The sequence below is a fragment of the Psammomys obesus genome, unplaced genomic scaffold (genome assembly GCF_907164565.1).
Source record: "Psammomys obesus unplaced genomic scaffold, mPsaObe1.curated_primary_1811, whole genome shotgun sequence".
Taxonomy (NCBI): domain Eukaryota; kingdom Metazoa; phylum Chordata; class Mammalia; order Rodentia; family Muridae; genus Psammomys; species Psammomys obesus.
Genome location: NW_026596120.1, coordinates 14,410,470 through 14,421,927, shown reverse-complemented (window position 1 = coordinate 14,421,927; position 11,458 = coordinate 14,410,470). Strand labels below are relative to the sequence as shown.

General features: G+C 45.0%; 1 protein-coding gene across 2 annotated transcripts in view; it reads right to left on the bottom strand.

Moving 5' to 3' along the window:
• Positions 1-11,458, bottom strand: part of Cpne4 (copine 4) — a 447,351-nt gene that overhangs the window by 162,759 nt on the left and 273,134 nt on the right. The gene's annotated exons all lie outside the window — the stretch shown is intronic.

Below are 11,458 nucleotides of genomic sequence, written 5' to 3'. Positions count from 1 at the left end.
TTCTTTCTTTCTTTCTTTCTTTCTTTCTTTCTTTCTTTCTTTCTTATCTAACAATGCCTAGGCCTAGGCCTGGCCTGGAAGCTTCTAGCTTCCATACAATCTGATCTTCTGTAAGCCCAGACCTTGAAGGCTTCTGCTTCTAGCCTCTGTCTGCCAACCTAGGCCTAGAATGTTTTCAACCTCTGAGTCTTATGGCTGAATAAACTCACCCTTTCTGTTTTTTTTTTTTTTTTTTTTTTTTTTTTTTTTTTTTTTTTTTTTTCTGAACTCTGGCTAGCTAGTTCAACTCAGCTGTTTTGGATCAAAACTCCTCGCCAAGCAGACTGATTCAAACTGGCTTCTCTCCACTTCTCACCGAATTGCTCTGCTTGGGAACTGCCTCTGAATTGCATGAACTGAACTTCACTAGCTGAACTGAACTCAACTGAACTGCACCCAGCTGTACTGTACTCCCAAACTCTGCTGGACTTTCTCCACAAACTCCCCTACTCTCTCTCTTCTTTGCTCTTAAGTAGCTTCTCTTTCCTGTCTGTTTTTGTGAGAGTTGGGTGTATCCTATCTCTGATTCATTCTGTCAAATCTTTCTCTGATTTGTCATTTTGTCTGTCCCTCAATTAGATGTCTTTGTTTGGAGTTAAAGGTGTGTACTAAAGGTGTGTCTTTATTTTAGCCTGATCACATAGACCTAAGTCTTTGGATGTGACCTCTTGCCAGGGTAGCTATGTTGCCGGACTTGGATCAAAACTCTACAGGAGGCCATGAGAGTGAAGACCAAGCTGCCTTTGTTTTCAAGTATGCTCTTCATTAGGTAGACATTTACTCTTCCACTACAACCTGTGGCTCTTGTTTTCTCTTCAGCAAGTCAATTAGAAGACTAGAGGATGCAAGGCATTTACTTGTTCCATCATGCCATCAGCTGTAGTTCTTTCTGCCTCCTGTTTGTTCCCTTTCCCAGATCCATGTCTGCAACTTTCTGTCCTACTCCATGAAGAAGCTAACCTCTACACATTGGGTTTCCTGGGCTGTCTTCTGGAAGGGGTTCACCAGAGGGAGAGCTGGGCAGAAAATGAGGGGACAGGAGAACAAGGAGATACGGGCTGCCCCTACACATACAGGTGCTGCCAAAGAGCCTTCCTCCCACACCTACCAAGAGGGCATGTGCTGGGACTTGGTGACAGGGGCCCTCATCCTTTCCGTTCCCCTCTCCCAGATCTCTCATGCACCAGCATTCTCTGCATGCCCAGTTAATCATGCTGGGCTTGCCAGTGTTTATGAACTAAAGAGATGAAGTTCTTCTTACTGTTAAAGTCTGGTTTACTCTTGTTTGCTCTCTGTTGCCCACTTTGCAAAGACAGCAATGCTTACCTAGCCCCTCTCTTCCACTGTTATCATGACTGATATATTCATATTGCTTTAGAATTTTCAGGACATGCACTTATCCATTTAAATAATTTGTAACATTCGTTTGTGTATGTGTGTGTTCATGTGCGGGCACTTGTGCGGAGGTCAGAGGATACCTTGTAGGAGTCACTTCTCTCCTTCTATTACATGGATGGATCTAGGGACTTGAACTCCGGTCACCAGGCTAAGCTGCAGGTGCCTTTACACATTGAGCCACCTCCCTACCCTTATGGGAACTTTGGTTTTTGCAACAATCAGGTAGGGTAGCTTCATAGTCTTTTCCATCCAGGACAATTCCTGATCATATGTGCAAGGTGATAGATGTAGTATAGGCTCTTGAACTCAGCCTGCTGACTGACTGCATCACTGGCCCTTATTTCATGTTTATTCACGTTCTTCCCTGGAAAGGTAAATGTAGCTAGGCTATAGTGAGGTGGGGAGAGAATCCAGTTTCGAATGACCACAGTTAATACAATCCTTTTTGACAACACTTTGTCTCCAATGTTTTTAATACAATGACTTTCCAACAACACTTTCAGAAGGCTTGCCATACCATGGACACTAATTTAAAACATGGCCAGTGTTACTGAGGCATAATTAACACTAACAGAAGTCAATGTTTTTTTAATTTTTATTTTTTACAATTTTATTCACTTTATATCCTGATTGTAGACACCTTCCTCAACTCATTTTGGTCCCTCCCTCCCTCCCTTCTTCCCTCCCTCCCTCCCTCCATCTTCCTCCTCTAACCCTTTCTCCTAGTCCACTGAAAGGGGTAATCCTCTTCCCTTGCCATCTGGCCCTAGCCTATCACGTCTCATCAGGACTGCCTGTATCTGCTTCCTCTGTGGCCTGGCAAGGCCACCACCAAGGGTAAGTCATCAAGAGCAGGCAACTGAGTTTATGTCAGAGGTAGCCCCTGCTCCCCTTACTCGGAGACCTTACTCACATAGAGACTGAGCTGCCTATGGGGCACATCTGACCAGGAGGTCTAGATATTCTCTGTGCATAGTCCTTGGTTGGTGCATCAGTTTCTGCAGGCCCCCCTGGGCCCAGACTTTTTGGCTTTGTTGTCCTTTTTGTAAAGCTCCTGTCCCCTCTGGGTCTGAGAAGTCAACACAAAGTTTACTTTGTGTGTGCTCCAGTATGTTTGTGTATCATATGCATGCAGTATTCAGGGAAGCCAGAAGAGGGTGCCAGATTCCCTGCCTAGAATGGGAGTTACAAGTGTTTGTGAGTACTGGGATTCAAACCCAGGTCCTCTGTAAGAATGACAAATACTCTTAACCACTGAGCCACCTCTCACTAGGAGAAAGCCATAACTTTCCATTTATACTCAGCTTCCAAGTAACAAAGGTGGATTTGAACCCAGGCAGTCGTGCTCTGGAGCTCGGTGTTTAACCTGTATGTTAACCACTGGTCTTGCAAACTTGAAGCTTTTCTTCATAAAGGAGCTTGCCGTCAAACCACCTAGGACCTGCATGGTGAAAGGAGAGAACTGACTCTTGCAGGTTGTCCTTTGACCCCTGTACCTACAGCATGACCTGTGTGCTGCCTAATGAATAAATGTAAATTTAAAAACTCACTGGTGTGAATGGGGAGGGGACAAAGGTGGGCACCAACCCCTGAGGCCAGTCAGAGTGCGCTGGAGTTTCCAAGAGCATAAAGACCCTTGTTCTGAACAGGTCTGGTGAAGAATGACATCATAGACCAGAGGACTTCACCATGTCCCTAGGGCAGGTTCAAAACTAGATACTCCCTCAGACTGATATTCTTTAAGTACTTTTCTCCCCCATATTTATGTAAGGTGGATAGAGAGAAACTAATTTTCTCTGAATGAAGAACGGATAAGCTTATGTGCAAGAAAGAAAGGATTTATTGCAGGCAATTTTTCAAACCATATTAACTTCCAAGAGAGCCTATTAAACCACATAAAGTTTCTATAATAAAACAGATGGCTGGGCTGGCAGGAAAAAAAAATCCACCGCTCTGTCTCGGGACCTCAACTGTCACCCAGAACCTGAGAGAATTCATGTTTCTTTTAAGCCACCCACCTAGTGGCACTTACTTAAGGCAGAGCTAGGAAAGGAATGCATCTTTCTTTCTAGAAACATCCAGCCTGGTGCCTCTCGGAGATGCCTCTCCAAGCTGGCACCCTTTGTCTCCCATGCAGGGAGACCTTGCAACTCTCTGGAGCAGACTGAGGAGGATAGCAATGGGCTTTCTCCAGCCATCAGTTCATTGAGCCCTCCATTCATGTCCTCTGCTGTGCACCTGGTCATCTCTCCATATATGAGCCTCTGGCACAAGAGATGTTCTGCCATAGGGCCCCGGGAGCAACCTGTTGTTGAACACAAAGCTGGACATTGCTGTTGCGGTGGACACCTCCTGGGACTCTGATGTTGTTCAAAGCAGCCAGCAGAAGCACGTCACCTTTCCCGGAAGTGTGGTCCTGAAGTCAGTAACGTGAGTGCCGCTTGGCCGGTGCCTTCAGAGGAGTCTACAGTGTCAGTGACAGGCCTCAGGTTTTCACTCTCTTCATTACCAGCTTTGAGGGATACTGGCTCTATGTGTCTGGAGTATCCAATCATCCAACGGGCTGGCATATACCTGAGGCCTCAAATATGTCTTCAGGTACTGAATGCCTCTGTCCTCATGGATGTTCTGTATGGGAGGCTCAGGTTTCCTGATGTTTACCCCAAGCCTTACTGCCTAGAGTCTCTGCTCACTTAGCTTGGAGGTCCTGACACTTTCTTAGGGCTGCTTGATAGAACTTCCCACGATGCTCTATATGGTTCAAAAGGCAGTAACTAGCCATATACATCTTTTTAAATGCAGCCAGTGGGACATAGGCACTAATTTTTAAAACTTACCTGAATGTAATTATTTTAGATTAAATACTAAGGGGTGGACAGCACAATTCTAGCTTGTGTCAGCTCTAACTCCCCGTGGCTTAATGAAAACCTGTATGATAAACGTGTCCTCACTTAATGAGGCTGGAGACTCCCAGCTGATTTCAGTAGTGGGCAGTAATCCTCAAGCTTTGCCATTCCTTAAAGCCACTGGGGGAATCTCCAGACCAATTAAATTAAGATTCTCCAGGGGTGAAATATAGTCGCCAGCAGTTCATAAATCTACCTAGGTGATTCCAATGTGTACTTAAGTCTTAGAACCAGTAACTTATTATCAGCTGTGTCGGTTCAGCTCCAAAGTGGAAGGCGAGTGTGAGCCAGATGAGCCAGACCTACTGTGCGCAACACACTTTGTATGTGCATAACACATTTCGAGCATCCTTGGAAGCTAAGGAAATAGTCAGGCTGGTAGATTTTTGCTTGCTCTCATTTTTTTGCTGTGTAGCAAATTTTGCAGTAACCACGTCCCCCGTCACCCGTACCAGCCCTGTTAGCTTCCCTCCTGGCAGAAGTCCAGGAATAACACCTTTCTGATCATCCCTGCTCTGTAGCACATCCCAGCGAGAGAGGAGGCTTCTCAGCATTGCTGTTCCAGGACACGGAAGCGTCTCCTGCTGGACCCTTCAATCTCACCTGCACAGCTCAACGGGGGCCCTTCACTAACTTCGTTTTTCCCAGAACACTGACTGGCTCTGTGATATCCTTACATTTTGCTGTCCACCCATGAGTACTTGACGTCCGTCCCAGGGGTCATAATGTAGAAGCCTTGTGAAGGCCCTCACAAGTGAAGGAGCGTGGCTGGTGGCTCCTAACGAATTTGATTGGCATTTAAGATTCGGAAACCTCTCGCTGTGGCTTCCCACAGTCCTTCCCCTTCAGCAGCAGCACCCTCGTCCCTAAACTAGTTCAGCGTGGCTCATAGCGCACATCAGCAGAATGCAAGACAGTCGCTCTAACCATTTCACATACCTCCTCCCACATAGCCACCCAAATGCCATAAATCAGCTCCGTCACTGTTTCACACCTGGGGAAACAGGCTGGAAAGGTTAACTGTGCAACTGACCCAACTGTTAAGCAATGGGATGTAATTAGAACTTTCCCTCAGAGCTCTTTTCCTGAGGCATGGCTCCACTCACGAAGAAGAAGGCTATTCAGGTATTGTCTCCCTACAACTGTGTCAGGCAAGGCCATCTTGATAATGCAGTATTTCATGTGCCTCCGAGAGAGAAACATTCTTTCTTTCTCAGCTCCAACCGAGCAGTTGTCCCTTAAAAGTCTTTTCAGTGTGACTTCTGAGTGTCCACAAGGACCTTTCTGGGTCTTGGGTCTTAAGCTTTCTCATCCTCCCTCCTCCTGGTGTATTTGAGAGACAGAGAGAGAGAGAGAGAGAGAGAGAGAGAGAGAGAGAGATTGGGAGTGTGCCTACCTTTGTGAGTGTATGTGTAGGCCAGAGGTTGGCATTAAGGTTCTTGCTTAATCACTTCTCTGTCTTATTTTCTGCATCTCAACATTATAGCCTGGCCCGGTGGCTGGCAAGCCCTTGGGCTCCTCCAAGTCTCCCCATCCTATCCACATGCTGAAGCCACAGGGGCATCCTACTCACCAATCTCTTTCTGTGGGAGCTGTGAGGTCTGATCTTAAGCCCTCGTGCTTGGGCAGCCAGCAGTTAGCCTACCAAGCCATGTTCCTAGCTTGTCGCCTCAAGTTCCTCCCATCTAGAGGGGACCTCTCTGCAATGGCTCAGGTGAAATGCAGATGCTCCAGCCCCGGAGTGCTTAAGAGAATTTTATCACAAAGAGTCCACTTTCAGTCTTAAGTTAGGTATCTCTGCTTGCTCACTTCGAAGAGTGGGTAGAATGCTCCAGGATGAAATGCAAGAAGCTGGTTGGCCATAGTCATGCCACGGGTAGCCCAGGGTCAGCTCCTTAGCACAGTGGAGCATGGGGCTGGCCCCACTCAATTGCAGAGCGATGTTCACTCTATTTGGGATGTTCACTATTAATAGGATGCTCTCATCCTATCGACTCTGCCACAGCAGCAGAGTCCTTGGAGGTCATTGGAGTCCGGCGAGCATTGGCTTTCTTATTAATTGGTACTTGAAAACAGTGATAACACTCTGCAGGCTGAGGCATATACACCTCCAGCCCAGCACACTCACTAGCCAGCAGGGTGTAAAGATGAGAGACTGGAGCCCGCCTCAGCCCTCCTCAACACATGTGTCCCATAGTAGGATGAGGTTCTGGAGCCATCCCGTAGCTTAGGGCTCTTCCTACCCTGACTGCTGTGGAATAGTCATTCATTCTGCTTACAAGTCAGTTCCTAACTGTCCGGATTGAGAAGCCACAAAGCCCAAACGAACCTTTACAGGGTGCCACGGGGTGAGGAAAACCACGTCAGTTTTGTGCCCACTGCCCTTCCCCCACAGTACTACATCGCTTTTTCTTCATGGCACTGACCAGGGAAGCAAGCAATATTTTTTTATAGTGGTTTATATTGTCGGTTTTATTTTTGAGATAGGAAATCACTATGGAGTAGTCTGGGCTGGCCTCTAACTCACAAGCCCTCTTTGGCTTTCTAATGCCTGGATTATAGGCATAAACCACAGCCCCGTGCCTTGAAAAATTGTTTATTATTTTATTTTGTGTGTATGGGTGCTTTGCCTGTGGTTACATGCCATGACGGGTGCCTGAAAAAAGACAGAAAAAACTCTCTGATGCCCTGGAACTGGAGTTACGAATGGTTATGAGCTGCCATGTGGGTGCTGGGAATTGAACCCAGGGTGTCTGGAAGAGTAGCCAAAGGTCTTAACCTCTGAGCCATGTCTACACCCCCTCAGGTGCTGGATGTACGCCATCGAGAGTTGTCCTTTTAGGTGGGAACAACAGTGGTTTATCCTGCTCCTTAGTTCTGAGTGATCAGTGGGGACATTTCATCTAGAAGGGATCTTTGGCTCTAAACTCGGTGAGCAGGTGATCACTCAGCAATGTAATCACACATGTGCCACATACGTGTCATTCCCTGGGTACGCTTACAGTTCCGTTTTTAGTAGAGGACACTGAAATCCACAGAAGTTGACCCCATGTTCTTAAATCCCTCTAGCTACACATTGACAGTTGAGCAATGCTGGTGACTTCCTCCCCAAACCTCTTAGTCAATGACTCTTCCTATGCAACCTGTCTACAGGATCCGGTACCCAGCAATAATGCTAAACGTAAAGGTATCCTTACTTACATTCAGCCTTTTTGTGGGTTCCGCCAGTGAAACCCCATCCCCACAACAACTGAAACAAATTAAAAAAAAAAAAAAAAAAGATTCCTTGAAGGAGGCCACACCATGGAAGCAGGCAATGCCAGGAAGCAGCGTCCCACACAATGAGCCAGGGCCACCCCCTTTACTATATGAACTGAATGGGGAGAGGATCTCAAACTAGATCATTCTGGATGGCCACCTGACAGCGAGTGTACGGGTGGGCGTGAGTATCCTCGAAGAAGGGTGTTTAATAGTTCAAGGTCTCATTGACCCCACCCAGCACGCTACCCCTGCAAGCAGATTTCAGTAAAGGCTCCTGCAGTTACATGCATCGTGAAAGCCTCGTCCCACTGTGCCACATCTTAGAAAGTCATTGGGCAGGATACGTATGTTAAAATATGTTCGGCTCTACAGCAAATCAACATTCTGCCTTTTCTAATGTTTCCACATTTCTAATATTCCCATACATATTTATCTCTCCTTTCTCTTATGATATATGTGTGTGTGTTGATATAGAAATACATTTTAAGGAGTTTGCATTAGCATATTAATAAATTAGATATCTCGATTAAATATCTTAGGCATTTACTCAGAGTAAAAAAAAAAAAGTTAAAATAAGTGGGGCCAGTTGATTTATGTCCTTCACATAGTGTCAAAACCCATGATTCACATTGTGTCAAAAATCATAGTTTGTTCAATGTTTCCATATCAAAGCAATAAACAAGTAACTATTAGCCCCTGAAGACATTCAATATTTGAGCCTCTGCCTCTAGTCTTTCCCACTGTCTCTCCTGACCAGCTTCTTCCCTCATTTCTGTCCTAAACTCCTATCTGAGGTCACATGCAGGTTACCACAATTCTTTATTATCATGACTCTAGCTCAAAGATTAGAAGCCAGTCAGGCAGAGATACCTAGATTTCTGTGGAGCAGGGCCTGGATCCCAGCATGTAGAGAGCCTCCTGCCTTCACACAGCTTTGTCAGATGTGTGTCACATGACTTGACCGAGTGACAAGTCTAAGAGACACCCATGTGACAGTCACTAACTGTGCACCTGGACTTTGTTCCCAGGATGGCTCCACCACCCACTCCTCCTCCCTTTCATGATCACCCCTGACACTTTCCTTTACTAGTTAGGAAACTTACATTTTTGCACATTTGCTGCTGACTTAAAAGTTGCAGCTGTCTGAGAGAAAGCACAGTGGGACGTGCACCCAGTGGTTAGGGGTCGCTAGCTCGTTCTTGAATCCTGTTGGTCTGGCATTGTGCCTAGCCCATCGTCGGCTTCATGAATACTAGAATGTTCTAGACTATTATGGATGATAACTCCCTCTCCACTCAAGTATTTAAGTTGTTCCATATATCACAGAAATCTCCACATTTTTCACCTTTTTAAATATCAGAGATGGTCCCTGGTGGACAAATAGGGTGGGCAATGATGCGACTGATTTCAGCGGAGCATTAATTCATGGGTAGCAATTCAGGCAAAATGAATCTTTGTGGCGACAGTCCCAAGATTGTCATCAGTAATGTCGTTATAGTACATCTTTCTAATAAATCTAGCTGAAGTGCTCTGACGGCCTATCACAGGCTCTCTGGTAAGTTTCTGGTACTTGTTATCTCTGTGTAAATATAAGATGGGCTTCTGTTTGCCTCCAACTCACAGAGTTAGGGATTTCTATAAACATAATTCAAAATGTATGGCTTTACTACTGCATCAGTTATTTCAGAATCTACACATGCCCTTTTGGTTTGATAACAACCAAACCTTTTATTTCCTACATCTTCTTTATTTATTGATTGTGAGCTTTTTGGCAAAACAGTTTGTATTAATTTCGAAGATTCAGTCAAGGGAAACCTAATGAGTGTCTATGATGTTCTTCACGCGTTCAGCTTCATACTCAACACACGACCATCCATGTCATAAAATGAGGTACAATGCAATCTTGTTTCCTATAAGCAGGAACAAATAACAGTACTCTGCAGAGCCCCTTTTTGTTTGTTTATTTTTAATTAAATTTGTTTATTTATTCATTTTACAGCCCAATTTTAGCTCTCTCCTTGTCTATTCATTTTAAAGACTAATCTCAGCTCTCTCATTTCTCTACAGCTAGGTATGACAGAGGTCCTGCTCAGAGGAGAAAGCTGGGGACACACAGGAAGACTTTCTGTGTGGTGGTGTCAGCTGGGCGTCATGGAGCCTGCAGTGGAGAAAGAAAGATGAACCAACAGACTCATAATTAGCATCTGAAGATGCTAAGTGCAAGTGGCTTTTCATTGTGGTCATAAACAGTTCTGCTGGCTCATTGGAGACAATTTATTGGATCTGGCATCTGTTCCAAAGGAAAGGCTGAATGTGTCTTGTATATATACAACAAGACATCAAACTTTTAGGATTTAACAGGCACAAACCAGAATGAAGCCATTTTGGTCCCATAAAAGGAATGTCTTCTTGCAAATAGAAAGATCAAGTAATAAAGAATAAAAGAAAGACCAAGGTATTATTTAGTGGGCAGGGAGCAGAGACATTTAAAAAAACAGATTCAAGGTAGGAGAAGGAACAGCCTAAAATATGTTGGTTCTTCCCAATTTGGGAGGATATTTTTAATGATTTGATTTGATGTGCACTGGTGTTTTGCCTACCTGTGTTTGTGTGAGGGTGTCAGATCCCTGGAACTGGAGTCACAGACAGCTATAAGCTGTCACGTGGGAGTTATGAGTTGAACTTGGAGAACAGTCATTGCTGTTAACCACTAAGCCATCTTGCCAGTTCCCCAACTTGGAATTTTAATTCCATAATTAAATTTGGACTTTTGAGACCCTGGCCTTGATTGCAGGAGAGTGGATAGTGGATAGCTGCTATACAAACCTGCACAGTGTCTGTGGCTCATCTCTAGCCCACTACAAACCATGTCCGCAAACACATCCACAAAGTGAGGGAACAGTCCTTGTGCATCTCATACACTTCACATTCCTACTACCTGGAGCCTTGCTGACCCTAAGTATCATCCTTCCCAGATCAACCTAGTTCTCAGAGACACAACAGGGCATCTATGTCTCCCTGAGTGAGTCTTTCATACTAACCAACAAACCAAGAGCCCAAATCCTAAACACCTCCCACACCACACCCCCCTTACTCTAATTACCCCAAGGCCAGGGATCAGACCAACTAGCCCATCTCAAACTACCTACCCCACCTGGACTGTTTCTTTACAGTGTAAGAGGTTCCTGAGCTGTGGCAGGACTGATGCAGATAGTCCTCCCTCACAACCTGGCCTCCTCTCTATGAAATGGAAAGTAGAATCCCCATCTTCCCCCCCCCCCTGCAATGGTCATTGCCATGTCTGCATGCCTTGCTATACCAGATTAAAACAAGTCTGAAAACACTTAACAGACAATGGGACAATGGAGGTCAAAAAATTTAATAGAGAAAGAAGAGAAATTTGGGGATCATGTTATGGATTTTCATTGCCTTTCACAAGGGTGTTGATTTAGTTCAAAGAGTACTTCCCACCAGGAATGGTGATATCAGCTCACGTTTAATCTCAGGATGCAAGAGGCAGAGGCAGGTGGATCTCTTGAGTTCAAGGCCAGTATGGTCTAAAGAGTGAATTTCAGGAATGTTAGGTACACAGAGAAACCCTGCCTTGAAAAACCAGAAAAAAAGAAACAGTACTTTCCTAGCCTTGGCAAATCTCTGGGTCTGATTTCCAGCATCATATAAAACTTGGCATGGTGGCAGAAGGATCAGGAAGTTCAGGGCTGTCCTTGGGTATATACAAAGTTTAACAGAAAAAAAAACCTGGAGTACATGAGACCCTGCCTTAGAAAGAAAGAAAGAAAGAAAGAAAGAAAGAAAGAAAGAAAGAAAGAAAGAAAGAAAGAAAGAAAGAAAGA